General features: G+C 39.2%; 1 long non-coding RNA gene across 1 annotated transcript; it reads left to right on the forward strand.

The window, feature by feature from the left end:
• Positions 1–3,832: 3,832 nt before the first annotated feature.
• LOC122528430 lies at positions 3,833–17,370 on the forward strand. Its single transcript, XR_006306578.1, has 3 exons — positions 3,833–4,018; positions 8,862–8,868; positions 17,359–17,370. It is a non-coding gene; the product is annotated as an uncharacterized LOC122528430 (long non-coding RNA).
• Positions 17,371–23,084: the final 5,714 nt, after the last annotated feature.

Genomic DNA, 23,084 nt, shown 5'->3' on the forward strand with positions numbered 1-23,084 from the left:
CGAGCGTGCACCCGTTCCGCAACCCGTCCTCTATGATCCGCTTCAAACAGAATCTTAATGTCTTAATCCATTTCAAGTTCGGATTCTAGGTTATGTAAACTTCGTTATCCATACGCTGCGAGGACACCGGAAGGGATGGGTCCTAATAAAAGCGACGCGCACGCCCCGATACGAGAACGTACGCGCAGAAATAACATTTTAGATCGTTTTAGTGGAAAATTCTACGTAAACACGACAGCGATAGATATTCGTTTTGCTAATTTCTCTATAACTAACTTTCCCAGCTCCAATCCCGAAGTTACACGAGTTACAAATGATTGTCTTTCTTCTCTATTTTTTTCTTTTCCGGCGTTAATATTTTGGACGAGCAAATATTATTTACACGTGCACAGAAAGATAATTATTTTATTACTCGAAGCATTTTAACTTCTTACGCTGGAATCAGGCGCGTCGAGAATATTTTGTTGCAAAATTGCAATATTTTTCCAATTTCGAGTATATTCAAGTAAAACGAAATAGGCAAAGCAAATAATAAATTTGTTACTTCTCGATAATATCGTACCGACGAATCAAAAAGAAAGCGACGAATTGTTTTATACGGTTTTGGTCACTCGTTGTGGTCCGCAATCAGTTTACCAGCGCAAGTGGTTAACCTCTTTTTTCCAATCCCCAAAATTGCAATATTTTCTCAGTTTTAAGTATATTTAAATACATTTAAGTTAATATATATTTAATTTAAGTTATTTATATATAACATATATTATATATGTAAATAATATATAATTTAAATTAATATATATTTAAATAAATTTAAGTTTTAAGTATATTTTAAGTATATTTAAATATAATCTCAGGCAAAACTAAATAATAAATTTGTTGCTTATTAATCATTTCTATCCAATGATGTACCGACGAGTTCAAAAAGAACCCGACGAATTATTGTACACGGGTTCGGTCACTCGTTATGGTCCGCAATCAGTTGCCAGCGCAAGTGATCAAAGTGGTCTGAGAAAAATTCTAAACACTCCAAAAATTCTGAAACATTTATTCATCAACGAGCGTACAATATTCACGCTAATTACTCGAGTGTGGCATACTTGCCATTGTAAATTAAAATTACACCGTTTGGACGCTCTGGATGAAGATAAGAATTCACCTCGGAGAAATTCAGTTGCCTCAGCGTGGAATTGAAACGTGATACAAATCCGTGTGACATAAGATTGCGATACGAATCTATCGCGATACCGGGCGACACAACGAAAGAATAGTTTCGAAGATACGATCTCCACACGTCAGTTAGCAAGAAATTTCCTTGATTCAAAAGCAACAGTCGAGACGCGAACGAAACAACATCTTGCCCGATATTCATTCGAAAACGGTCCACGTTTTCCACATAGGAGGGAAGTACAGCGAACTCAAAGGGTAGAACTCTACCCTCTCTCGGTATTCTACTCTCAGGTAGTCAGAGGTCTCGTTTCAGCAAGAATATTCCGCAAAGTGCACGGCCACCAACACCAAAGTAAATTTTGCTATTCGATTACCGCGTAATTGAGTCGTCTGACACCTAACGACCATTAACAGACGTTCCCCCACCATCGACGCAAATCTCGAAGCAATTCAACTCCGCGCAATGTCTCTCTCTCTCTCTCTTTTTTCTTCGGGAGGACCTGTCCAGGCGCAAGAAACGAAAGCGAGAAAGGAAACGAGGCGAGAAATAGAGACGAAGAGAACCGTAAAATCCAAAAGGAAAGCTGTTTGTTGTCCCTCCCACCCCCATTCGGCGAGCAGTGGCATTTTTTTTTCCCCCTCCCCCATCGAGAATGTCTTCCGCGACGTTAACATGCATAAAATTACGACCGAAACTTCCAGGCATAATTTACGCGGGTGGCTTTGTGGTTCAGATGTTGGTAGCGAACTTCCTCGGCGATCGGGTGTCAGGATAAGGGTTTCTCCCTCGGAGGCTTCCCCGAGGAGCGAGATCTATCCATGCGCAACGTGAAAGGTCCTGATTTTCGTCCAGATAGAGTAACGTGATATTCTCTTGCCCGAAAAGAAATTATCCCATGCGGATGTGTTACCGGACGAGTTTCGTCTGGTTAGCCGGCGATCAGAAACGTTCCTCTCCTTCTTCTTTATCGAAGCTTTCGTTCGAATTAAAATTAATGAAAGCTCGTCCCCTCCTGTGTAACTATAATCCTGTGACTAGGATGGGCCAAAAGTTTCTTCCCACCTATTGTTTTTTTTTAGAATAAAACATGAGAGAAAACTATTAATTTTATTCAACATTAAATTAAATTCATGTTCAAATGAACACGATGTCTTCGTTGTGTTTCGAAAACTATTTCTTCCAAATTGAAAACATATATATTTTACGGATTTATTTTGGTAGGAAGTGACATTGTTACAGTGTTAATTAAATTAAATTAAGCGACTGCGGAGTTTTACAATGTTCAGCGCTTTCGAACGCTATCTTAACACGTGCACGTTCTACAGAAGTGTCAAAAGTTTCGTAGAAAGAGAATATGATGGAAAGTGAAAATTGTACTTGTACGAATGATAGAGAAAAAGAGAAAACAGCAAATAAAAGTAAGATGCTAGGATAAGAACAACGCATCTTGCGAAGGTTGCAGAAGATAGCAGTGTGATTATTGAAAAAAAAAAACAACACAGTGTAACTATGCAAGAAAAAGAGAGGTCAAAGTTATAGACACTGGTACCAGCTGTTGCAGCGAAAGAAAGGTAAAAAAGAAACAGAAGACAGATGGTCTGCACTTTTCTGCGACAAAATATTCAAATAGTTAAGTAAATTACAGACTTCCAAGGGGGGAGGACACGATTTTACGATTACTGATCCTGCATTAATGAGTAATTGCAATTTTTTTCTTCGAATATTTTTGTTCGTTAATTTCAATCCTCCAGAGTCTAGTTTATGGCGTCACGTTACGAGGTTTGTCATCTGTGAATATTTCAAAGTCACACGTTTACGGAGGTTTTGTCTTTACTGGAATCAATAGTTTCGTAAGAAACTTTTCGTTTACGGGCTGTGTCCCGTTACGTTGAACTATCTAAAATTCAGATTTATAATTACCGCCGAACTATCTTGAATGCGAAAGTTCAAATATTTTAACTAGTGGTTTAGGGTCTGTAATTACTATCAGGCTGCCTCAAGTTTACCACCGCAATATATTGGATTTACGTACACCGCCTCTCGTAGTTATTCGGCCGACTTCGAAAGTTGATGGACGTTGTTCGAATAATCGAAATAACGTGTATAATTTCCAGCTAATAACACGATTAAAACGGCGTTCGTTGTTTCCTTGAAAAATTCTACGTCCTAATACCAAACGAGCCTTGTTTAACACTCACATAGTGTCAGAATTGTTGAGAATATTTTCTTATTTGTATCGTTCAATATCGTATTCAGAATAACGCATATTCAACATTCTAAATATTTCATGAGAGACGAACTATAAGAATTCTTTCAAACGTTTGAAAAGTTCGACACATTCGAGAAGTTCTGTATTATCATGAACATGCCTAGAGAACTGAAACCCAACCAGAGTATTTCGCTTATTCAAAATTATCATGAAAGGTATTCTACTTTGGATACTCTAAATACATACATTTATATTCTATTAATATTATTAATAAATTCAATAATTCTATATTTAATATATTAATTAAAATATTCTATTTTCATATAATAAAACATTCTGTTTAATGTAATTAAATATTTTACATTCTATTAATATATTTAGAATATTCTAAAATATTTAATATATTTAATATAATTAATTATTTAATATTCTGTCAATATGTTAAAACATTTATGTAAATTATATTTTACCTATAAAATATAAATATAAGGAACTAGGAAAAATAAATATATTCACCTGTTAATCAAAAACATGTCTTATTGAAAATAATTTTAAGTCAATCTGCCCAGTGAATAAATTAAATGGCTGAAGTATAACTGACTGTACAAAGGTAGCATAATCAATTGATTTTTAAATGAAATGTCTAGAATGAAAGGATTAATGAAATATATACTGTCTCATATTTATTTTATAAATTTAAAATTTTAGTAAAAATGTTAAAATTTGTTTAAAATTAGGGACGATAAGACCTTATAAAATTCTATATTAATTTAATTTTATAATTAATTTAATATTTAATTGGGAGAATTATTAAATTTAATAAATTTTAATTAACAAAAACTTTAAATTTAAGAAAATATTTTGATACTTAATTTATCATTATTAGATTAAATTACCTTAGGGATAACAGCGTTATATTTTTTCACAGATCTTGTAGAAAAAAATGATTGCGACCTCGATGTTGAATTAAGTTTTATATTATCATGAACATGATAGAGAGAATTGAAACCCAAACAGAATAATTCATAATTATCACGAAAGATATTCTACATTGGATATATTACATTGGATATATATTGGATATTCTGAATATTTCACGAAAGACGGGCAGCGAGGATCTATAAAAATCCTCTGAAACGTTGCGAAGTTTGAAAAAGTTAGACGCGTCTGGAAAGTTCGAATAACGCTCGTACGTTTATTACGACTAGCTCGTACAATGCTCGTACAAGTATCGCGCGACGTGTCTCCCATGTTCAACGGGAATAGTCGAACACAACGGAGGAACAGGCTCGCGCTCACGCGGACCTGTTTTACGATCGGCTGTAATTGTCGTTTCAGTTCAAACACCGAGGCAGGGTAAAAGCGGTAGCAGCGGTCGGACTGGAAATTAACGATTCGAGAGCGAAAAGGCAAGGTTGAGGAACCTGAAGCGGCCAGGATAAATATAGATAAAACACCTTTGGAAATCGTGGGAACGGGAGAGAGAGGGGGAAGAGATAATACGCCGTGGCCCGGGCCACGAAAGACGCCTATACTACGCCCGGAATAATATTTAAACAGCACGTAAAACGAAACGGACGCTGATCCAACAGGAAATGCAAATCGTTTTATCGGGAATTCCTCCACTCGGTCTCGTTCTCGTCTCTTTGTATATCTCCGCCAGTCAACGGAGATTAAACGCTAACTCCGCCGGCTAATCGTTATTTAACGCTTCTAACGTTCTCCTCCACTCTATCGCCCCGTTTTCTTTTCTCCGTTTCGCCTCTGCTATCCGCGTCTCGCCATCTTATTTGTCCGCCTGTTTCTCACCTATTTATCTACTTTCGCGAATCCCAACGAGACCGAACGAGCGGAGTAAATCTTGCCTCCAAGAGAACCTCCGCATGCTCCCAGCTCGCAAAAGTCTGACAACTTTTTACGAACGATAATATCCAGAAGCAACACGGATTTAGGAGGAAAAATCATTTGTTCTCTCTCTTTCTCTCTCTTCTTCTCTACTCGAGAAACGTCGACTGCATCGAGTTATCGTTCGGGACGTGACTGGTCCAAGGCTAATCACGTCTCTCACGAGTCTTTTCAGCTTTCTTTTTTCCAATCGACGATTCTTTTGGCACGCGGACGGCTGGCGATGTTAACCACTTGCTCTGGCAACTGATTGCGGACCATAACGAGTGACCAAACCCGTATACGACAATTCGCCGCTTTCTTTTTCAACTCGTCGATACGATATCGCCGGATAGAAATCATTGAGATGTAATTCAATAACAGATTTGTTGTTTGGTTTGCCTGGGTTACACTCAATTATACTTAGAATTGAGAAAATATGGCTAAATTTTGGGACAAAAAATGCTCGACGCGCTAGTAAAACTACGCAAGTTAACGCGTTCCACGCGAAAGCTTTCCCTTTGCTCGTTTTCGTTCCACGCGGCGATCGGTAGGATCGTGAAGTCAATCTGAATGATCACACTCGAGGGAATCTCGAATTTATCCTCGGCTCGATCGGAAACTGCACAACTCGTGGAGAATCGCGCATTGCGAGAGGTTGGTCGTGAGTTATCGATGGAATCGAGCGCGCGATTAAAGACAGGATACTGGCAGGATACTCAAGATCCTGTGAGCCTACAATTTGACACCGGGGGGAAATTATGATCGGGCAACGATTTGCATCCGGCCGGCGCGGTTCGGTTACAGCAAAAGTAATTGAAAACTGGAACCAGTCTGCCGTATCGGCGAAAAAACGCGCAAGGTCCCACGGCAGAACTGGTTCCGTTTAAAGCCACGGCCACTCGATCCCTCCTCCTCTTGCGCTTCGACGACACGAGCTGTTTCTTGCTGTTCACCTACATTCCCCGTTCCTCTCAATGGAATTATACTAACTGCGTCACCCCTCCGTCACCACGCGCGTCTATCATTTCGAATTTGGAAAAATGACAACTATTAATAACTGGGTGTTTGTAACTGTATTTAACAAACCGCTCTAGACTCTTAGATTTCAACCTTCAAGAACTTGATCCTCGCGAGAGTCACTGTTACATTTGGTTCAATTTGTCTGAAGCATTATCTAGTTCGAGATCGCCAAATTTATTAATTTTACACATTTTAACGTGATGTAATTTTATAATTTAGAGAATTTTGTTCTGATATGTGATAAAAGTCATACTTCGCCTGGTGGCAGGCAAACACGAAACTTTCAAACGAAATAAATACCCTACAACTTTCACAGAAAGTTCTCAGGCAAATTTCGAAATTTGCCAATTACAATCGTGGCACGGGCGTTCCCTTTTGTTACATCGTTACAATATAATATATATTATATATCGTTGTTCCCCCTTCGTTAACGGAATTTCTCGTAACGTTACATCGTACATGTTCGTAAAAGTTAAAACAGACACTTTCGTGGAAGCTCCCAATCGCGTCCCAAGGCAGAAATAACAGTATCGTGTCACGCAGAATGGAGAAACGGAGCCGGGTTGTCCGTCATCGTCTCCGATCCTTCGAAATGTAAGGCTGCCTCGTCTGAGAACGTGAAAATTATTCCCGTTCATCCTGGCGCGTCCCGGTTCGTGTACTTATCCCGCTGGTTGATGGTGCCTAGGTCCGAGACAGCGTGCGTGATTGCTGAACGGTAGATCGGATTGCTTCTCGTTGGTGGAGTACGTTCTAAGATCTGCTTGCCTCGTGCAAGCCTGCAATCCAGAATCGTTCTCTTCGGTTGCTCTCATTTCACTGTTCTACAGCTGCCTCGACTCCTGCCGTTACCCACGTCCTCTCCCTCTCTCTCTCTCTCTCTCTCTCTTTCTCTCTCTCTCTCTCGCTCTTCTCTTCATCTTGTTCCATTGAACGCCTCGAAATGGTAGAATTTCGAAAGACAGGAATACAGGCTACGTAGACCGACCGTTCTTGAAAGATGTTTAATGTTTTATGCCGGCCAATCGGAGAAGATATTGGTAAATTGGAGAGCTGGATGAAAGAGAAGCAATCGATCTTGGTATATATATCTTTGCACCCTCGAACTGCTTCGCTCAAACACTGGTATTTACCATAAATGAATGTAGTACTTCATTATGAATTACTGACAAATTTCGACACACCGTTCGCGATTTCAAGCTACTGAAAGACATCGACCATAATAAATAGTAAATGTCTTTATTTGCATTTATAACAAGGATTTCTATTTGTCACGTCTTAGCCAAGCTCTGTGATCTCGATAGCGATAAGAAATTAAATTTTCAAGAATAAACAGTAAACTAAAGTTTCCGAGAATTTGCAAATTCTCTACACGTTGAAATTTCTTCTCAGTCTGTTGGTTTCTCTACTAACCAAGTGGACAGATCGATGCAGTGGAAGGGGTAGCGCTAGCAAGCAAGAAAGTGGGGGCAAGGACCGCCAGTTAGCCACCTCTGACATACGTAATTATAATATTAACCTTTTTGGATTCTTTGTGATTCGTCTGTACATTGCGATGGGTTTAAAATGTTTAATATTTATATTAAACTTAATTATTATTTATTAAATATTTAGATTATTTTATATTATTCAATTTATATTAATAATGATATATTAATATTATTAATATATATATTAATATTTTTTAAGTGTTTTCTGCGGTTCACTCAAGCAAGATACTCGATACTGACAGATCGAACGAAGCAGGGATTGAAAGAAAATCTGTTGAATGCTACGTGAAATAATTTTTCTAACGACTGCTCGCGAGAAGATGGATATTTGTGAAAGGGAACATGCGGCGAAGATATATAAGGAATAATAGTATGAATCACTGGAAGGTACATACGCGTGATTGTTGATCCGCCTGATTCTTTCAACGAGATTCCGCAACCCATATATACTACTCGCGGATATCTATAATCTTCGAACGCGGTTCATACTTATGACAACGCGAAATCACTGGTCCCTTCGACATGCTCGATTACGGATACTCTTACGGAATAAAGTTGTAGATATAGTTGACTACGAACGTCTGACTGAACGATCCTCTGCTCCTCTTAAGGCAAGAGTTTATCAAGGGATGATTATTTTTTATTACATTGTGTTTCATTTTCTAAGAAAACAATACACGCGCGTAGCCATTGGGCAGTGAGATTAACTATTTGTAAAAGTTTCTTTTATATATATATATATATACTCAACAATATTTATACACGTTAATGATCGATGTGACTAAAAAAAAAAAAAATTAAACGTACGTTCTTTCGACAAACCCTGTACGTAAACACATTTTTGATAAAGTAAAGGATACAGATAAATCCGATTGAAAATAAATAGACGTTCCGTGTTTATTCTAACCGCACGAAATAGCCTTCGTACAGCGAAGGATGTCATTAAGATTGAAAGAGTCTTGGGGAAAGATCTATCATTACCCTGGAAGATAGCAATCAGCCGCGTCGCGTGACAAACGTCGCGGTTTACATATCAGGTCGAGCGCATTAGCAACGCGAACGATCTCCAAAGTACGCGCCATTACAGCTGGAATGTTGCAACATTTGCGGATAAATTCGTCGAGCGACAAATATCCCGAGCTCTCGGTTCCGTTCCCAGTGCTTTTCATTAAATGGATCGGCTCGTTCCTTGTGTTTCTTTTGAAATTAAAAAAAAAAAGAGAAAGAAAAGAGAAAGAGAGAAATGAATATTTATAGTACGGTAAAATTTTCACCAGAAAAAGTAAAAAAGTTCGACTTTCGCGGCGGAAGGTTGATAAAAAATTTATACATTTACGACGAGTGAAGAAAATTGCTGCTGGTAATTACCTGCAATGTCCAATTTAAATTAACCAAAGAATTAAACGAGATGTTCGGCTCGTGACTTGCAGTTAAAGAGAATGAAAGTAACTTCAGACATTCGTCCATTCTTTTCTATCTTCTTCCCGTGCAGAAAAACGGATAAATTCGGGGGAAAATTTGTGTGTCTATCTCCCGGAGAAGTTCGTCGTCTGAGAAAGCTCCGAAACGTTATCTGAGACGAGATACTTCGAGCGAAAGGGGGAGAGAGTCGTTAGAAGACAGAAAGATACCAGAACGAAAGACGAACGTAGACGCAGCGCGAAGATACCGAAAACAGGTACACCACGACGGTCAAATGTTCCAGAGTCCTTTGTTAGATGGAAAAATGTCTGAAAAGAACACGAACCGTCCGACGAAACAAGCGTCGCTCGTTACTCGGCTACTCGGTTCTTGCATGGCTCTTTCGCCAAATGGAACTGTGTATCTGGAATAACGCAAGATTGTGTTCAAGTTCAGCCGAATCATCCCTTTGTCCGTCTTATTCAACTTTTTACTGAACGATCCTAAAATAAAATTTTAAAATAATAATTTCTCTCTCTCTCTCTCTCTCTCTCTCTCTCTCTTCTGATGGAAGTGTCGAGCGAACGTTTCTCGTTAATGAAATTTCGCACAAGCCTGCGTGAACGCAACGAAAGGCAGAAGAAGATGCAACGAAAAGCATCACGCTGATTCCTGTCTTAATTTCAGAGCTTGCGTTCAGAGCTTACACTGCCCAGGGAAAAACCCATCCGCGTTAATAACTTGCGAAACGTGCGCGAATTTCATGCCTGTCCCATTCAAACTTCGACAATGTCCCGTGTCGTCCATTTGGCTAAAAATCGCCGCTTTCTAGCGGAAAGTTCGGCTGCTTTGGCGAGGCAGGACGTGTCTCGTCGCGCGTGCTACGAACTCGCGCCATTTTTGGGAAACTTCCAAACGAACGAACACCCCGCTGCGAACACCGAGTGAAAATTTTGCTCTTTGCTTGGCTGTGAACTTTCCAAGGATGTTTTCCTTTCTTTTTTTTTTTTTTTTTTAATAAAAATTTGCTTCGAGACCATCGAGAGATTTACCTTTGGGACATTTGCAAACTCTGTGAAAATTTTGAAGAGTGAGATTTTTAGAATGGAAGAGAAGAACGATATATCGCGGATATTTATAAACAGAGGTAAATTCCAAAATTCGCACGAAGAAGATCTAACCAATTTTTGCGAAGCTTACGCGCGATTTTCAAACACTCTGTCTAATAACAACGAAATAAAACACCGCTCTAACGAGCCAAAGGTCATCTATCCAAGCTCCACTCTCTCCAGAACCTTTTATCCCGCAAGACTCATGCCGTTGCATTACTCATCCAGCTACGCTACCAAGCCCGTAACTCACCCACACACATCGTCCAACGCATCTCGGTACTCGTCGAAAGAAATAACAACCCGAGTTATCGACGACATTATCGAGTATTAATTATTTCTCGCAAAACGTGGGCTCGCCGAGTACCTAATCAGTGTTCAAGTAAAAATTTGGTTTACTACGGTCTCTGCTTGTAGGTTCGCAGGCCCCTTATTTGTCTCGGCGTTAGTTTATCAGTTGACAATTCGATATATACGCGAGTGTTGGTCGTACGAACTCTCAGAAATCTCAGAAACCGATTTGTTTCTCTCTCTCTCTCTCTCTCTCTCTCTCTTTCTCTCTATCCGCAAACAAAGTGAAGGATTCCGTAAGTCTCGAAACTGACCGACAGTATTATCCTATTTGGGCTAGCAGAGTTCAAACAGAAAAATGGCAGAAGAAAGAAAGAGAGAAAAAAGGAGAGGAAGACACACACGGTGGCAGAAAATGACGGCATTCATCTTCTTAGGGCATCCTCCACGCCCAAACTGACGTGTTCTCCACGGAGAAAAACGCAACTTGCTCATGGACAACCGGAGACGGATGATGGTCCGCTCGGTTAGGCAATGAACGGTGCAATTGCTCTGCAACACCAGATCGATCCAGAGCAACCTCGGACGACCAGTGAGAAAAAAAGAAAAAAAGAAAAAAAAAAGAAACTACGGAAAAAGTCGCTTTCTTGAATCGCCCGTTTTGTATCGAGATCCCGGCCGTTTTTAAATCGCGGTCAACTCCATTTCCAGCCGAGTCTCTCTCTCTCTCTCTCTCTCTCTCTCTTTCCTCTCGATTAGAACGCCGGTAAGTTTCCTTTCCGAGCGATTTGATATTGTTTCGGTACGTACGACGGGTTGATTTGATGATTTATTTGGTCCGATACGCAACGTGCAGTGGGTTGTTGCGCGTTAGATGTCTATGTTTGCGTTCTGTTCGCTGGTTCGTTGAATCTTTGATCGACGCACGTGGTTTCAATTAGCGACGAGTCACGTGAATCGTTCTTTGGAACTCTGCTAAACAAACGCACGGAGGACAGACGCTGGATCAATGATGCAACAGATGCTCAATCAGTCGGACAGATATTCGATTTCGTTCCGATTTTCCAATCGTGCAGAAAAAAAGTAACGTGTCTCGTCATTTCCCGACACCGAATTATGAACATATCGATCAATTAATTTTCAATTGGTATTCGCTGATTGAATTGAAATTGATTGGCAATTTTCGATCTAACAATTCATGAAAAACATTCGTGTTCATAAAAATTATAATTCTAGAAATGTACGTGTACGCGAAAGCGCAATTTCACTTATTATGAAATTAATTTTGCGTTAAATTAATGAAAATTCTGCCTTTCATCGATTTGCGAAGATAGCTCCTTTTTCCAGCAAGTCGACTGTAAAATTCCTAATTAGACGTTCGTCGTGCATATGAAAATTAGCGGAAAGTGCACGGCTGAATGTTATTCGCAAAATGTCTTTATCGATTTTAGGCGGCCATACCCGCGCCGACGTTCAGCAAACTATCTTTGACAGGGCGCGAACAATTAATGCACCTCCTCCAAGTACTTTATAAAGCAAGTGCCGCATTGTCCCGCTTTTGAAAGCCATGGAGTGTGTAAGTAGTGTCTTAAATGCACCTTGTCTAACGTGTTATTCGCTTGACATGTCGTGCAAGAGCCGGCTTCTAGTCACTGAATAACTGGATATCTGCTCTCTACTTCCTCGCTCAAATGCAGGTTTCTAACACACGTGTGGCAGGGCACGCGTGTCTCTTAGACGATTAAAATTATATATCGCAACGTCTGTGTCACAGAATCTTAATTCACTTGCAGAAACGTTCGAACGCAAGAGTATCCTCTTCTTCTTTTTCTTCCTCAGCAAGTTCTTAGAATTTCTGAAATTCCTGAAATCGCCGACTGGAGTGTCCGAACTCGCGAGTTTTGAGAAACTGTTGGAAATATTTTTTCAATTTCGACGATTGATCGAACGGGGATTGTCGAAGGAAAGGAATTTGAAAAAGTTTTGAAAAAAAGACAAAACATCTCCAACAAGCGTTGCAGAGTGAAATTGTCCGTAATGAATTGAAAGCAAAAGAATCCGCCGATATCCAACGCCGCTGTTCTTTTTTTTTTTTTTTTTTTTTTTAAATTTCCCCCCTTTTTTTTTTTTCCCCAAAAAAAAAAAAAAAAAAAAAAAAAAAAAAAATAAAAAGAAAGAAAGAGAGAAAAAGAAGAAAGAAAAAAATATTACGCGCGGAAACAAGAACTCTATCAGTTATAACTTTGCGGCGAGTTTGTAATTGTTAACGAAGTGCAGAACTTCGGGCGAGGACGAGAAGTAAACCAAGGTTCACCGATATACCGGTATAGTTAAGAGGAAATTTAAGATTTCAGTGTCTGATGAACTGGCAAGATTTGAAATTACTGTGAATTACAGAGTAATACGACTCCCTTTCCTCTTCCCGCGAATGAAATTAATCTTCGATATCAAACCGGGTTTCATACATTTTTTCCACGTTCCTCTTAATAATTTTTTTTCTTGTATGTTTTTATGAAAATACTGTGAAATTAATCCCCGGATCCCCGTTCGATGGACACTCTCGCGTCGATTCATCGTTTCGGAGGATAAACATTTACATAAATAATTGTTAATATCGAAGTTCGAAATTTATACGTATTTTGGATAAGCGGGCGTACTCGGGTATCTGTGAAACAGATCGTGTTTGAACGAATTATGTATTTACGAGATTTTCCAAAGAAATTTTCATCTAAAATATCGTTCATTCGTCAACGAATACGTGAAACAAATTGCAGTAAAATCGTCGAATTATTAACTATCAAGGGGACAATAATTTTTGTAAGATTATACATCGCAAGTTACACGTTATTATACGTTATTATAGGAGTACACGTTCAGAAAGTGTAAGCTGTTCTTCTCAAAGCTATTACACGTCGCAGGCTAGAATTCCACATAAAATTTTCTTAAAATGTAGGTCACATTAGTGCGAGAAATACTCAGTTTTTTTACATTTCGTCCTTTGGTTCATTCCACCAATTTCGAGATAAGGTTTCATTCATCACTGTAGCGAGAACAATCATTTTCGCATAAAGTCAGAAAGAGATATTGCGTAATATCCCCGTCAATGACACAAACGATGATCAATGACCAAGAATTATATTGTAATTTCGTTTAAATTGTTTCAAATTGCAATTTTGAATTGTTACGTTCAAATGAAATTTATTAAAATTTTATTCTAAAAAGAGTGAATCGACAGAAATAATAAGAGCAGATTATTATCTGATTATTATCGCGAATATTTTAATTGGCCAAGCAGAATTTTATTTTTCAAAAAAATTTTTATTAAAATTTTATTCTTGTTAAAAGGTTTTATTTCTCACGTAATTAATTATGCACGGTTTTGTTAGTAGAATTATTTGTCTAAATACCATTGGATCGTTGTACGAAATCTGGCGAGTTCGGTAGCCGATTTGGCGATGATCCAACGTTCAAAGCTGTGATGGTTTCAAGATTGGCTCGGCAGTGAGTGAATAGGCAGCCGTAGGAAAGTTGGCGAGCGATTTCACTCACCAGACACCTCTCCTCCAGACTTTTTTCGTGTTGATTGTAACCTTATAGACGTGTAGCTGTCAGCTTGTTCCTCGTAAGCTGACGGGATTCGGTTAGACGTGACAAGCCTGTTTCAGCGTTCGCACTTATTCAGCTTCGCGAACAAATTTACACGACGAGGTGTGAATTGAACTCTGGCTCGTGGATTGTAGGATAAATGTTTGTAACTGTGTTCCTGTCTCTCTCTATGCGTTCTATTAAAAAATAAATTAAACAAAAATAATTTGTAAACATAGAGAGTAGAAAGTGAATTGTCAAACTTTGTTAAAAAAATATTTCTTTTTATTTCTATAAGGTGTTAGGTTTTGTGTCCTCAACTTTTGTTTCTCTAAGAAATACTTTAGAATCTAGTGATGGTGAATAAATTTTCATCGTTGGTGTCACTGTTTTGAACACTTGTGAGTGTCATGAGTTGAAAAGAGAAGATACCAACCTTCGTTTTCGAACAAATCATACTTATAACTGACACGTGAATATTCTACATGCAAAAATAAGTGAAAAATGTGGAATAAAATTTTTTTCATTTGAGGCTTCGATAAAGTATATCTTTCGAATATGTTTAAATGTTTTTAAGAAACAAAACGTCTTACGAAAAAAATCGTATTTTCCATTTATTTCCCTAGAATAATCTTCTTCTAATCGAACAAAATTCTTTCTCTTCGACTCGTTCTTCGATCAACTTTGTTGAAGAAAAAAATGTGTAAAAAATGGAATTGATTTCTTCTTGCTGCGAATTCTTCGGTTGTTACAATACATTTTTCCTATGCTGTCGTCAACTGGTTGCATCTTCGGAGAGAAGGCGCGAGATCGAAGAAGAAAACGGGAGAAGTGGCTCGTTAAGTGAAATCGTAGCGCGGTGAATTGGGATTATCGGTAGAAAACCGTTCGTTACCGTTCGGAATCGGCGGGCGATCAATCGCGGAGCAATTTTAATCAAAATAATTCGCCGGTTGGACGAGATGGTTCTGTAGCCGCGGTATTTCGCGCTCTCCGGTAGAGGGAAAGACAAGCTTCCTGAAATTCCGTCGGACGATCCGAACGGTACATTTGGGAAATGAAACTTTGTCCGTTCGATGTCATTAATTCGAGGATAATAGAGAGCGGCCGATTCCGATGAAATTTATCCGTGATTAAACGTGCTTGGCCTCGCTTGATCATTCACCCGGTGTCCAATTGATGATTCGAATTTGAATTGATACTTGGTCCCGGAGAAAATGAAAAACACTTTCGCAATATACGGGCGACAGCAATAATTACGAACGTTGGTTGTCACGAGGCAACGTTGCACGGCCACATTTCGAGATACAACCGATGCTTCCTGCAGCGCAAAGTGAAACAGGGCTGTGTGTGTTTTATTTGATTTAAAAAAAGAAGAGAGAAAAATAGAAGTTAGAGTGAATATATACGTAACATGTAGCTGTAGATTATACATTCGAAGCAATTTTCGTGAAGTTTTCTTGGATAGAAAAATAAATTGTAAGAGGTCGTCTTGATAAATAATCGACTAGACGAATACATGTAGAATCTCTGCCAATAATATATACTTGTAATAGATTGAAATGTAATTTCGTAACTTTTGCATACGTATTTTTCAGAATCGTTCACCGATATAATCTCGATGGTTGATAATCATTACAGTGTTAATAAAATTTCAAAATGTGGAAGTATAAACGCGGTTGATATATTCGTAAAATGCATCGCAATCGGTTGATCATAAATTTATAGCACGTTTGAAAGAGTGCATGACTCTTAATTGCATTTTTCGTTGGTTTATTAAAATTGAAGCTGCCTCCTTGTTGAAAGAAATAGTTACGTAGCCTGACGTTTCTCTAAAATATCGCCAGGACAAACGTCCTGGCAGTCTCGTGCAGACAAAAGAGAAATGTCGAAAGTCCGGCATCGCTGCCATCGAAAAGCTATGCATTCAGTCGTAATTACAAGCACTGAATCAACGTTATAACTTGCCACGACGGTTTGCTTCCCCCTCAATTTCACCTTCTCTTTTCCGGCGTGTCGTTAGCACATTCTTGGCCGCCGCACTGCAGAATTTCCTGCTGATACCGGCGAAAAAGCTTCATATTCGGGCTTAACACCCGCTTTACGAACCATCGGGGACAGTTCCACCCTCTGGTCCCACCCTTTGCCAGACTAGCCCGTATCACGCATACATCTTGAAACTGTACCAGCCATTGCGAACGAAACGTGCCCCGGTGTATTTTCCCTATCGACGAGATTTTTCGTTGCTCGTTCCATCCGTAACGTTCACGTCGGCTGGCGATTTCAGCAGTTTTACAGAGTCCCCCCGGACGAACGATATTTTCCTCCGAGTCTCAGATTACTTCGTTAATTCTTCGGTTTCTAACTTTCTCTTACTTTCGCCACTTTTCTTCTGTTTCACGTTCCCTTCCCTTTCTACGTGTCTTCAATTTGCTTTCTGCGCACAGACGGCAAGCTCTAGATAGATGTATAGATCTATATACCAAAGATCCGTTCTTTCAAGTTTCTTTAAAGTCAAAATCGCCCAGCCGCGATAGAAACTTTGCCCGAGGTTCGCGTTGATCTAAGAACGCGTCCATCTTCCTCGATTAATCCCGCAAGGGGTGATCGAGGCCACCGCCAAGGTTTTTGGTATATGGGACCCGCGTTAATTAGACGTCTGCCGGATTAATGAAAACGGTAGACTTTGACGCAAAGGAGAATCCAGCCCAGCCAGGTGGCTGTAACTATCCCGTCCTACTGCTTCCTCCTTCGTTCGTCAGGCTCACAATAATTATGGTCGTACGATCGCGTTTCCCTCCCCCTTTCCACTCCCTGCAGTGTTCCAAATCTCTCTACGAGGGGTTGCTTCGTGGTCGTTGGAAGATAGGTGGCAGCGGGTCGAGTTTTAGTCGAGGGAGAATATTAAAGTTTGCTCATTAACCGCTGATGCATTGCGCCCCCCCCCCCTCCCATCCAACCCCACGACACGCTGCTCGAAGAAAGAGGGCCAATCCTTTTCTCGCGGCAGCGTCGCCACTGCCGCCGCTTTTCCAAAACGAATGTTGCTGCTCGACGTGTGCCGGGGAATTTAATTAAACAGGTATCGACTCGACGCCGGTTATCTGGCGAATATTTTTGTTACAGAAATGGTTTTAATCGATTGCCTGCGAGGCAAGGTAGATACAGGGTATCTCGTGATACTTGCGATTCCACGAGAGATAGGAAGAATGGAATTTGTTTCACCTGTCGATTCAAATTCTATACATATGTTACATACGTTATAACAGAGGTTATAATCGAGATTCTTTATTTTTATCTCAAATATTTTTCTTCTCAAAGTTGTGCTTGAAGGAATTTTTTTAAACTCTTGTCTTAAGTATTTTCGTCGGTTGGTCTTCTCACATAATTTCATTCCTTTATTTAGAGCCTTATGGTTGGTTTTATTTGTTCCAAAATAATCTGTTGTAAATTTTCTATTTTATGACCAAGTTTACCAATGATAAATAGAATTATAGAATTATCGAGTCGCAATAATTAATAACGTCGAAAACAATGTTAATCAATTGGTTTACGTTTGGTCAACGTCATACTTGGAACGAGTGTAAAAAGTCATCTTGACTGTCATTTTTAGATACATCCAATCAAGATATAAAGATTGATCTCGCGAAATTTATTAAACGCTGTTCCTTTACTAGTGGGCTAAAACAACACTGAAACTTAATTTACTTTCCTCGACAAAATTAATATTTTCTAACTTTCATTTCACGAAGAATTAACAATACAATTAACCCATCATATGTTATGTCTTTGCTAGCGGATTAAAATACCATTGAAACTTCATTTTCTCGATGAAGCTCTTTTCCTTTACTCACGTTGTTTAACGTAATTTCCCATTTCTCTCTGAGTTTCGTGATTTTAGACGCCGTGCTCGATCGTACCATTAAACGCAACTGGCGAATTAACGACGATTAGCCCGCGTCTTGACCGACAGCAATTCTGCCGTGTTCAACTCGAAACAGGCGTTTTTCACTCAAGTTTATTTTTTCACAAAAGAAAAAAGGAAGAAAAAAGAGAAAAAGAGAAATACACTATAAATAAAATTATGAGAAATAGCGCAATTTCTATTCGACATTGAACAAATTAATCCGACGACGAATGAGCAACACGACACCACTCGAGAAAGCGGCAATGACTCGCTAGTAGCGAAATTCCAGGGGGTGCAATGTGGTCGCTAACGCGATGGTCGCATTGCCAGTTTCATAACGCAAACGTGGTCGCGAAATCTGCTCTGGCTGTCGTTCATGGAATGCGTTTAGAGAACGATAGCGCGACGCGACAGTGCGAGGCTCAATTACGCGCTATCTGAATCTGTGTGACCGGTAAATTGTCATCATCGGTCTCGTACATTCGACGAAATGGTCCCGGTTGTCCTTGCATCGTTTCAAAGAAAATCTCCCCTCCTCCCCCTCCAAAAAAATTGCACTTTTTTCTACGATCAGATCTCGCAGGAGCTGCGAGTTTTTTTAAATTTAAAAGGCGTATTTTATAGATTGTTAATGTTACAACGATGATCGCGCTAAGGTTAATAATGAAATTCACGCGTTGTTGAACAACCGATCACGCTGATTTATTATTGAATTAACCCATTCATTTGCGTGCAATCGACGCGGAATTTCCGGCGACCTTTGTTGTGTATCGGTGCGAGTGAAATTTCTAATTTTGCGCGTCGGAATTCGCGCTATTTTGCGACACTCGCCAATAGAAAAACCTGGATACACGTGCTCCCGTTACTATTCTCGTTGTGATTCATTAATTTCGTTGTGATTTTTCTATTTACAATAAAAAAAAGCTTACAAGCAAGATCGTTTGATCTTTGATATTTTTAAATATAAACTCAAAGTTTTCAAAGCTACGCTGATATATTGGCCCGGCGTAATGGCGAGTAACACGATCCCGGGAAGTAAGAGCTCCGAACCGGAACTAAATTGTTCAATGTGAGCTTCAAAACTCATTCTCTGATATTTCAGACACGGAGATTCCTCATGGAGCTTTTCATAATACCGACCTAATATACATACATATTTTATAACGGACGTATTTTACAGACCAACGTAACGGCGTATGGATTAAATGTTTCGCGTATGAATTGTTATAATGCGTAATGGGGGCGAATTTTACGAAAAATTACGGCAGATTTTCGCTTGTAAATAATAGAATTTAATTTCTTTATTCACTTCCGATCTCTGATATTACCAATTTATTATTTCTGTTTAAGGGGCCGTACCATTCTCACTTTTGTCCAAGTTTCTAACACGATTCATTAATGTACGAATTTCGGTTAAATTCAACAGAATTGTTATCCTTGTGCCTCTATATTTCAAGCATAATTTTAGGTAAACTCGTTTCAACTAATTTACGTTACGTACCAGACTTTAAGGAGAAATTTAAAATTGGCGCGCTCCCGTATTACCTTTCTTTCCTCTAATCGAACGACGCACGTTCAATGAATATCGAAATAATATCGTCCATTGACCATGGAGCTTCTGCTGTCCCGAACCGTATCTACTCGTAGGTCGATACGGTTCGGGACTGCAGAATGCGGAATTAATCGAATTCCGGTTGCTATTGAACATCGCTGGAACGATACGCGGGAAAATTGCTCGGAAAATTTACAAATTAATACTCGGATATGTTTTATCGTGATTCGCGAGTTAATTAATAAAGTGACGAGTTTCTTCTATTTTTTTTTTGTAAGTGCACCGACTGCGTCCCATTTATAACGACAACGATTAACGATGTCTTCGTAGTTTGTCGAGAGTTTAGAGAATCTCGGTGTGCTGTTGACGTGCTCGATTAATTCATAGTTCTTGTTGTTCAACTTCCTCCCTATTTGTCTATCTACTTTAAACATTCAAGAGAATAACACGCGTCATCTTTGATTTGCAATCGAATTCTACGAAACGATATTTGTTATTATTTGCTTTAAATAATATTTTAGCCGTTTTATTTCAATCTCCTCTCTTTTCTCGATGAAAGTACGATATCTGAAAAAAGATACGAATGATTAGACGTTTGTTTGTAAAAAGCGATATTGGCAACGAATTCCTTCAAAGACAATCACTTTCAATCGAGAAGAGATAAGAAAATGAATCATCAACCGATTCGACTTGCGATTTCTTGCGAGAGCACACGAGCTGAACTCGATGCTATCGCTAAATATCCGTGACGATCGGCGACTGTTACGATTCTTAGCGGAGAGCATCGTTAACGCGATGTACAGCGTAATTACCGTTTTACCATGCTCGTGTAAACCTTGAAAGGGTATCGGCTAGTCACCGTTAAAAGTTTCGCCCCGGCGTAATTGGTAACATTTAGATTCGAGTAAAGTTGCCGACAGCACGGCATCGTGCTGTGAAACTTTGTTGTCTCTTATTGGAGCGCTGTTTTGCAATTTAAACGACACGGCTAATGGCCACGGGGCACGTAATAAGTCGCGTGTTACGATCGGGGGTCATCCGGCCACCGTGTGTGCCGTGCCATCGGTGCCGAATTTCGTTGCACGAAATCGCGTGCTCGTCCCCATAATGTTCGGTCAATTGTCAATTAATTCCCGATAATAAACGTCTGATTGGCCGGTGATTGATCGAATTCGAAGTCACGTGGCTGCCAGAGCAAGTGTCAGAAAGATCACTTTGCCCGCTCTGTATCGGTTTTCTGCATCCTTAGTACGTGTTTACGCTTGAGCTGTGACAAATGACGAGAACGAAGCGTAGAAACATATTATATTGTTTTATATTGTAGTGGAATTACGCTTGAATTTGGTACTATTGTTAGTAGTAGCGTCGAGAATTTGCTTTCCTTTTTATTACTGTCGTTCTCACCGTTGATACTTTTAGTCTTTTTATTACTATTATTATTATTTTATTAAAATATTAATTTAATAATTTCTCGACATCGGTAGATTAATATCCTTTTTTTTATAGAAAATGTCGAGATGTGATCGATTAATGAATAAAAATGTACGATTCTATTAAAAAAATATGATCTTTAAATCTGTGAGACTTCTCCAACTGTAAAAGAGTCATTACTGCTTTATTACAACGCCCTCTGTGCTGAATAACGAGGTTTCTTTTACATTTCCAATAATAAAGGTGCCAATTTATTATTTATAATTCATGAATACGTTTCACGTTTATTGCGTAGACGTTTCCCGATATATTACTACGTGAAACTTGAATGATAATTCTTCTCATGAGAATCACTCATGTTGTAAATGGTTCAACGACCGAGACTGTACTATTATATATTATCACTCACCTTATCAGGAAAGATATTTTCGAGCACCTTCTATCTCTGCTCTGATCAATGCTTTCATTCACAGTTCCAACGTAAAAGAGATTTTCCTATTTTTCCCATAAATATTCTCCAAAAAATTCTGTTCGATCCTCTGTCCGACAAGTTTACTCGTCCTCAGCAAGTTCGTGATGAATTATCCTCCTTCGACTGACTCGTTTACCCATCGGGAATTATCGAAAATCATCGTTCCTTTCTTTCTTCCCTTCACGAGGTTTCTCTCCTAGTCGCTCGCGCGGTAACCTCGTCGCGTCTATCGATTCGCTTTCTCCGTACCACCCTGTGCCACCCCTCGATCTATCCATCCATTATGCATACCGCAAGAGAGGAAGACCCATCTAACCGCCGACTTACCTGTTGCAAGCCACGGTATAGAAGGGTTCGTGGAATTCCCAAAGAACTTTTGTCCCGCGTAAAAGACGCAGGCGAATTTACGTTATGTTTGTTCGCTGCTGGCGTCTGAGGATTTGACATAATTGGACGAACTTCTCCCCAACAAATCGCCACTTTTTGAACATTTCGAAGCGAGTATTTCCTTTGCTTCTACCTTTCGTACATCTCTCTCTTTCTCTCTTTCTGATTTTCTTCCACGTTTTTCACTCGGTCACTACTAATTCGTTACGTTAAGGAACAATCCTGTAACTGTATCCATGTTTTTATCTTCTCCCTTGGACGAAGTTTAGAATCTCAGGCAATTCTCCGTCCACTTTTTTCATCACGTTTCTCTCTTCTTCACGCGCCGCTGCTAGTATCTGTCTCGCTTTGGCTGCTTGTTCTTTACGACGCTCCTTCCGGAGAATCAAGAAAATGATATAAACTCGCGCAGTGGGAAACTTTTCTGGGAACGCGGTATCATCGTCGAGTGTATCGCGCTTCCAAGTTTCGCCAATAATCTTCTTTTTTCCTCTTTTCATTCCCACCCTCCCTAGTCGCGACTCTGCCAGTCGAGACAGTGTCGTGTTTTTCCAAAATTTTCTGAAACCGAATTTCCAACCGAGAAAAGCAATTTTGTAGATACAATTAAATGTTTGCTAAAGGGCGTACTGGGTCCTTGCACAATTAATCAATTGTTACTTTATTCTGAGTTTTAATCTTCAAATTCTTCGGAAACTTCAAGTCGGAAGTTCAAAGATACGAATGAAGAAACAGGAAACGAAGGAATGCTGAAACTACGTTAACATCACTCAGTGTTGAGTGTAAATGTTGTTTGATATTGCATTCTCTGTGCGTGTACAATCGCTCGCGATAAATATAGCAAGATGCAATACAATTTTAATTAAATTACCAATAACGAAATTAATTAAAGTGGTCAAGTTAGGTGGTCCATCTTGTTACTAATATTACTCAATTTATCAATTTATCAATATATTTCCAATGTATTATTTGAATAACGTCAGTGAGCAATTGATTTCCAAGAGCAAAAATTAGAACTGTTATTTTCTAAAAACGATCGTACAGCAATAAATCTAGGTTCGTTTTAAAGCTTGACGCCTCGTTTATTTCACTCTAAAATGTTTTCATTTCGCAAACCATTTATGGGTCCGATTTTATTAAATTTTGAATATCGGTGATTTTTTTGAATTCTTATC

The sequence above is a fragment of the Frieseomelitta varia genome, unplaced genomic scaffold (assembly GCF_011392965.1).
Source record: "Frieseomelitta varia isolate USP_RPSP 00005682 unplaced genomic scaffold, Fvar_1.2 scaffold_11, whole genome shotgun sequence".
NCBI classification, from domain to species: Eukaryota; Metazoa; Arthropoda; class Insecta; order Hymenoptera; family Apidae; genus Frieseomelitta; species Frieseomelitta varia.